Source organism: Mastomys coucha, unplaced genomic scaffold (genome assembly GCF_008632895.1).
Source record: "Mastomys coucha isolate ucsf_1 unplaced genomic scaffold, UCSF_Mcou_1 pScaffold17, whole genome shotgun sequence".
NCBI lineage: Eukaryota > Metazoa > Chordata > Mammalia > Rodentia > Muridae > Mastomys > Mastomys coucha.
In genome coordinates, this window is record NW_022196899.1 from 5,005,371 (window position 1) to 5,013,493 (window position 8,123).

At 47.1% G+C, this 8,123-nt stretch overlaps 1 pseudogene; it reads right to left on the reverse strand.

The window, feature by feature from the left end:
- Positions 1-507: 507 nt before the first annotated feature.
- LOC116094846 overlaps positions 508-8,123 on the reverse strand; it is a 7,982-nt pseudogene continuing 366 nt past the window's right edge.

The window sequence follows — 8,123 nt, forward strand, 5'->3', positions numbered from 1 at the left end:
AGGCAGAGACAAGTAGGTCTCTGTGAATTCAAGGCTTGCTTAGTATACCATAGAGTTCTAGGCCAGCTGGAGCTACATGGTTTGTCTCAAACAAACAAAAAATGATGGGCTTGATATTTAATATTTACTTGTAAAAGAAAATATACATATATATTATGTGTATAGAATGTATACTATATATACATATGCTTATATGTGTATCTTCTCCTATGACATGGGGACTACTGAGAACCAATTACCACCATATGCCATTAGCACACTAGAATGCTGAGTGCCGAGATTGTCTGACCAAGGGTATAAGATTCATACATTTGACTTTGCTGTTGTTTATCAAGTTAACTATATTGGATTACATAGAACAATTAATAATAATAATACATAATTATTTAATAACAAAGCTTTTGATGGGGGTATGAGACCGGTTTCTCTGTGTAGCCCTAGTGTTCTGAAACTTGCTCTGTAGACCAAGCTGGCTTTGAACCAAAATAACATGGCTTTTAATGACAATCATTTCTTGTCTATTTCAGTGATGTCTTGGATCCCAAACATGATCTGTGTGTTTGTTTCTTTGACCGTGTGTTGACAGTCCGTCCACTGCCATGACATGACCTGCCCTCTCAGCCCAGTGGACTCCTGGGAGCTTGTGTTTTCTCTGTCACATTCTCTGACACATTGTTTCCACACATCTCACCTGTTGAGCCTGAGAACAGGACACGAAAGGAGAGTTATGTCTCTGAGTTCCCTCTGCTGCTCTGGACAGTGTGGCGGGTAAGAAAGATAGAAGACCTCAAATGGAAGCATCAGCATCCTATGGCCAAGCGCGACACGTTACAGCAAGGCTGTAATTTAAAACTTTCATGTACGACTTAATTCTATGTATGGTATTAAGGCCTTCGCAAGTATGTCTTAGGCAGAAAAAAACCTCCCATGAGATGCATGATGGGATGCCAGTGACCTCAAGTAAGAAGTCCTATCTCCTGATGTTCCATGCATAAGAATTATTCCATTTGCTATGTTCTTGCTAGGTATCAAACAAATGGCACCTGGTATTTATTTCCCAAAAATACCTTTTAGTGTAAAATTTGACTCATTTTCACTGCTGAATGATGAACATCCGATCGAGTGCATTATGTCCCCTCGACCCCACAAGCGACTGGACACCCAACCCTCCTCACTCTTGACATTTTGCCTTGAGGAATCTCTCCTACTTAGTCATAGTGAGATGCAGATATTGATCACGGTGTGATACGCAATAGTATCAAATACAAACAACCCCGACATCCGATGATCAGAATAAGGAAATGACAGACCATGAAGCTCAAGAAGAAGAAAGACCAAAGTGTGGATACTTGGGTCCTTCTTAGAATGGGGAACAAAATACCCATGGCAGGAGATGCAGAGATAAAGTGTGGAGCAGAGACTGAAGGAAAGGTCATCCAGAGACTGCCCTACCTGAGGATCCATCTCACATGCAGACACCAAACCCAGACGCTATTGCTGATGCCAAGAAGGGCTTGCTGACAGGAGCCTGATACACCTGTCTCCTAAGAGGCTCTGTCAGATCCTGACCAATACAGATGTGGATGCTTGCAGCCAACCATCAGACTGAGCACAGGAACCCCAACTCCTCCCCAATGGAGGAGTTAGGGGAAGGTCTGAAGGAACTTGAAAGGGCCTTATCTGGCACCAATGGGAGGGGAGGTCCTTGCTCCTGGGAAGGCTTGATGTCCCAGTGGAGAGGAATGCTAGGGCCGTGAGACACAAGTGGGTGGGTGAGTGGGTGGGTGGTTTGGTGGGTGGAGGAGCACCCTCATAGAAGCAGGGTAAGGGGAGATGGGATAAGGAGGTTGCAGAGGGGGAATATCCAGTGAGAGAGAGAGAGAAAGAGAGAAGGGGGGGATTTATCAGTTACCTGCTCAAGCGTAGGTGTGTGAATATTTATTTGAGCAAGAGCAACTTATCATTGGCTACACCACTGAAGAATGAAAAGCTCCTCTGGGGCGGGTGGAGCCCGGTGAGCTCCTCCCCCAGTAACGGTGAAATATTGATGGTCTCAGCCCTGCTGTAAGTTTATGGATTCAGCAGCCAAGCTGTATCCAGAGGACTGTTTCCTGACCGTCCTCCTGCTCCTCAAGGGGCCTGCGCTTCTTCCTCCGCATTCCCTGAGCATCGGAGAGGGTGATGTGATGAAGATGTCCCATTTAAGGCTGAGCGTAACAATGACTTCTTCTCGGCCCTCAAAAGCAGTTATGAGTCTCTCCAATGGCCATTGCCCACTCCAAGTACAGTTTGTTGGAGGGCAGGGAACAAAGCGAGTCGTGCTCATCCAAACCTCAGTAGTCCTCACCTGCTGCCACACTGATTTAGTTCAACTTGGCAGCAGGGGGAGTGAGCGCTGGACTTGGCAATGGCGGGTCTCTCCGCCTTGAGCTCAGGGACCGCTTAACCCGTGCAGTATCATCAAGGCGACCTGTCTCATGAACACTAGTCGCCCTGAGAATCGAACATCACACCTCCAGGACTCCTACACACTCATTCTGACCAATTTAAGACCAATGGCGACGGGCCATTAAAGAAACAGAGAACCTCCACTAGAGCGCCTCTGCCAAGTCTACAGACGGAGCGACGACGACGGCCCAATGTTTCTCTCCACTGACAGAGAGATATCACAGGCCTTGCACAGACTGGCCTGCCAGTTCTAAGTTGGGTCTTTTAGTTACTTGTTATCTGAGTTGGGCAGCACCATCTGAAGACGCCAAGCCATATATATATATATATATATATATATATATATTAATTAGATGCCAGCTAGTATCCGTTGTATATGAGTACTGAATTATCACACTATACCCTGTATATCTCAACCTGTAGGTCATGGCTGCTTTGGCAAACCCCTATCTCCAAAAGTATTTACACCACAATTCATAACAGTAGCAAATTACAGTTATGAAGTAGAAACAATAATATTTTGGTGGAGGTCACCACAGCATGAGGAATTGTATAAAAGGGTATAAATTGTATAAAAGCTAGGAAGCTTGAGAATTGCTGCCCGAGCATATTACCGCTATTGTATAAATATTGAAAATCCTGGGCAGGTGAGAGGGCTCAGTAGGGTAAAGGTGCTCGCCTCCAAGCCCAACAACCTGAGTTCAATCCCCGGAATCCACAGTAAAAGGAACGAACGAAGTCACAAAAGTTGTCTGGCTTCCCTGTGTATGCCGTTGCACAGAGGTGTCTATACACACGTGTGTGAGTGTGTGAGGACACACAGAAACGACAAATCAAAAAAATTTTAAAATATGAAGTCTTGGAAAATGGCACAGCTATATCTACTTACCCTGACTAGTGATTTTTCTGAGTGGATCTGGGTTCCTGGAAACTTGATAGAAATCCAGGTCCTTAGGTCCGCCCGAACCGGTTGGGTCCACTGGTGTGGAGGGCAGGCATAGCTATCTTTGCTGTACCAGTCCTACCGTGGGTGCTGGGTGCTGGGTGCAGACTCTGGGGGCCACTGCCCAGCTTGTCTCTGCTTGTCTCCTCACACTCTGCAACATGTCTGTTAAGGAAGCAGGGAAGGGTGAGTTGTTTTGTTGATGTTTTGTTGTTTTTAGGCAGGCTCGCTACCCTCTGCACAGCCTGGTCCTGGAAACTGGCTGTGGTGACAAGAGAATAGAGAAAGGACAGACACGCAGACCAACGTAGCCTAGACCTGGGATCAGGTGGGCCGTGTGAGCTCCGAGGGAGCACCAGCAATGAGATCCACCTGGAAACCCGGACTCCTCTGGACCGAGCCAGCAACGCAGGGTTACCATAAACGGGAGAACGAGGAGGCAGGCTTAGCTAGCCTTGGTGGGGGAGTCTCTGTACGGAAGCAGGCTCAAACTGCAGTCACCCCAAAGGGGAATCTGTGGTTGATAGTTCTTGCGCACACTGATCCTGAGAGTCACCCGAGGAGGCACTGGGGTCCTTGGGAGAAGGCTTGGCTGTGCATACGGGAATCAGGCACATTTATCCAGGGTTTCCTCTGCCCAAGTACCAGATCTCACTAGGCGGCTCTGGCTGACCTAAAACCAGACTGGCTCCAGTTGCGGAGAGCTGTGTTTGCCCGAGCCTCCTCAGTCCTTTGGTGAAAGGCATGCAGCACTATGCCACCTGGTTTGGGTTTTTATAAAAGAAAAATCTCCCGAGGCAGCCCAGACTGGCCTTGAACTGGGGTTCCTCTTGCCTCAGCCTCCCAAGGGGGATTACACCGCGCCTAGCCAGGAATTGTCTTTTGAATTTTATCACTGTATAGAATTTGGGTTTTAGAGACACATGTGTCTGACAGACCTGTGTGTACAGTGAAATTGATTCGTTCCACATTTTCATGAGTCCTAGGGATGAAACTTGGGCTTGTGTGGCAAGGCCTTTACCATCTCTCTCTCTTTTTTTTTTAAGATTTATTTTTATTTATTTTATGTGTATGAGTACACTGTGGCTGTATAGATGGCTGTGAGCCATCATGTGTGTGGCTGCTGGGAATTGAACTCAGGGCCCCACTCGATCCGGAGTAATTCACTGTAGCTGTCTTCAGACGCACCAGAAGAGGGCATCAGATCTCACTACGGGTGGTTGTGGGCCACCATGTGGTTGCTGGGATCCGAACTCAGGACCTTCGCAAGAACAGTCAGTGCTCTTACCCCCTGGGCCATCTCGCCAGCCCTGCCTTTACCATTTCAAATACCCAGGAAGCTGATCTTTAAAAGATGTATTTTGGAACCACAGAGATGGCTCATCCATTAAGAGCCTGTACTACTATTGTTGGGAACACAGAGTCCCCCACACACATATCTGAGGCCTAAAACTGTCTTAACTCCACTCTAGAGGACCTGATACCTCTGGGCACCTACACACACATGCATATACCACCCTGATCCTAACCCAACCTCACACACTTACACACAATTAAAAAGAAAAAGGGTTGTTTTTTCTGAGCCCCAGTCAGAGGTCAAGCAGACCCTTTTGAAGACATGCAGAAGCCAGCCACGGGTTTTCTCACCTTGAAATAGAAGACTGTAGAGTACATACCAAATAGTTAAAGCAGCACAAGACAGTAAGTGGCCACACTTATAATTACAATTTCAGTGTTGTAATTAATTGGTGGTTAATTAGCCAGTGGTGTGGAGGAATGGAACATGTGTGGTTAAGCAGGCCTAGAGACTCCCTTAGCATCAGGCTTTTTTTGAGTGAATTCTAGAAAAGGGATTGGGGTTCTGCCACCCCTTTCCCACTTGGGGTGGTGTGGGCAAGCCAGAGATGGCTTCCGCCTGTGGTGTTGCTCACTGCAAGCCTGGGCTCACATGATCACTGATAGTGTCTTCGCAGCTCTGGGGCCCTGATCCTGAAGTCCCCAGGTAGTCCAGTAGACCCCGCTCCTGGATACTGCTTTTCTGGGACTGAAAGGCTTGCATTTGGTCTGAATCCGTCCAGAGGAATAGAAGGATTCCCCTGATGGTACTGAAGAATCCCTGGGTCTCTGAAGGAAGGAGGGAAAAGGGGGGCAGAGAGGATTTAGTTGTAGGAAAATCGAGGTGGGGTAGCCCAAGACAAAGACCTGGGAACTTCACACACACACACACACACACACACACACGAATGCACGCATACACCTGTGTATAAGCACATATACATTCACATACACCAATGAACGTATTGTATAACATGATCCATAATACATTCCAAGTATCTGCTGCAGCGCCTGGTCTCTTGTGTCCCTGGAAGTACTGGTTGGTGTTCCCTAGCTTGGCTGCTGTTCATTTTACCACTAGACTTCTCATCCTTGTCAGATACACTGGGAGTTTAGAAAACACTACACCGGTCAGAATGAATGACAATTGAACCTGCCATGTCATTCTGTGGTCATTGCTTTGGAGCCAAATGTGGGACCTGCAGACCTGTTGGGGAGAGAAACCTTCATGCGATTATTTTTTCCCCTCAATATTGCTTTGATATCATCTGTCATGATTCTCTGTTTACATGATTCAGGGACAGCTAACACTCTCCTGTCCTTACAAATATCCAAAGAGTATTCCAATCTTGGGACCAGGGTAGGTGCGGTCCTTCATGGACTCTGAGATTGGCTCCTGCCAGGCAATGCACCCAGGGCAGACTCCAACAGCACTGCTGCAATATAAGTAATTAGAGGGGAACAAAGTCAAAAGTCACTGGTGTACTCAGTGATATGAAAGATTCCCCCTCAGTCAGCCTGGAAATAGACTGGGAATATTAGGTATATTACATGGTAGCAGATGACACTGGGACTCAGGAGATGGCTTGGTGGGCAAGGTGCTGTCTGTGTGAGCATGAGGTCTTGCATTCGGATCCCCAGAACGCATATAACAGGATGGCATTGCATGCCTATACTCCCAACACTAGGAGGCAAACAGGAAGATCCCAGGGGCTTGCTGCCCAGCAGGTATATGAACTCCAGGTTCAGTGAGAGACCCTGAAGTGGAGGACTCATAAACTGAAGTGGAGATGGAGTGCTGGCTTAGCGGATAGGGCTCCTGTGTACCAAGCCTAGTTTAGTCCTAAGAGAATACATGAGGGAAGAAGAGAATCCACTCCTGGAGCTGTCCCCTGACTATCATGTGTGTCCTGGCCCCTTCTGTGCCTGCATGTGCACAAAATAGATTTTTTAAAAAAATATTAATATAGAAACTTTCAATGCTTGTGCATGGCTCTACTGGAGCCATGACTGGAGGCAGTGAGGGAGGGAAGAATATACAGACACACAGACACATAGACACACACAAGCTGAGGTTGGAAGCTCTTCAGTGGAGAAGCCATAGCACCCAGGAAACTCATAGTGCTTATTACATTGGACTGAACAAGGGTTGTTACATCAAATAAACTGAGAGTCGAGAAGTATGGTACGCAGGGGACACAGCTGAACCAGGAAGCAAGCAGCCTTAGCTGATCTCAGGAGGAGTCTCCTCTGTAGGGGAGCAGTCTCCGGGCTGTAAACATCTTGGAGCGAGGAAGCTATGGTGGACATCTTCTTCACACACTATCAACATTCACGCTTAGACAGGAGAGAAGGCATTGCCACCATCCCATGGGTCTGGGGCTTGGTTCTGCACACACTATCAACATTCACACTTAGACCAGAAGGAAAAGTGTTGCCGTTCTCCCATGGGTCTGAGGCTTGGGTCTTACAAAGGCCGTACCCATGTCAGCAGCACACACTCATTCTAGACTTCACTCACCCAGGCTTTCTAGGCTCCCTGAAGAGTGATGGAGGAAGACACCTAACTTTGACATCACTCTTTTACACTCACCTGAACCTGCCTGTACATGCTTACACATACCTACACACGTGCATGCATTCTCTCACACATTCCCACACACATGCTCACACCCACCCACATACGCACTCATGAACAGCCACAAACAGGCATGCACCCGCCTACGCGTATGCGCCTTGTGTCCCACATACTGCAATGTTAAGAGCTAACAAAGAGACTGCAGATCAGAACAGTCACCGAGGACATGTTGAGGGAGCTGAACAACACTGGAGAATCTTCCTGAACAACAGCAAATTCATATATGTGTTTCTTAAATACATAGACTTCTTGTTTTATTTACTATTATTGCTATTGTTCCAGTACTGGAGATTCAAATGAAGGACCCAGTCCTCTTTTTACTTTCTATTTGGAATCACAGCCTTCCTGACTTAATGTAGGCTGACAACCTGAAGAAGTTGGTTCTGCCGGGCGATGGTGGCGCACGCCTTTAATCCCGGCATTTGGGAGGCAGAGACAGGTGGATTTCTGAGTACGAGCCCAGCCTGGTCTACAGAGTGAGTTCCAGGACAGCCAAGGCTATACAGAGAAACCCTGTCTGGAAAAACCAAAAAAAAAAAAAAGAAGTTGGTTCTCTCCTTCTACCATGTAAGGGGGCTGTGGATTGAACTCAGGCCTTCAGGTTTGGCAGCAAGTGTCTTTACGAGCTGGGCCATCTTGCTGGCCCAAGTCTATAATTTTGTCAGAGAAAAGAGCAATGGTGTTTTGGCCCTGACCTGTCTAGTGTATTTCTACAACACTGAGAATTAGAAATAATCTCTACTGGTAGTTGTGGCATTT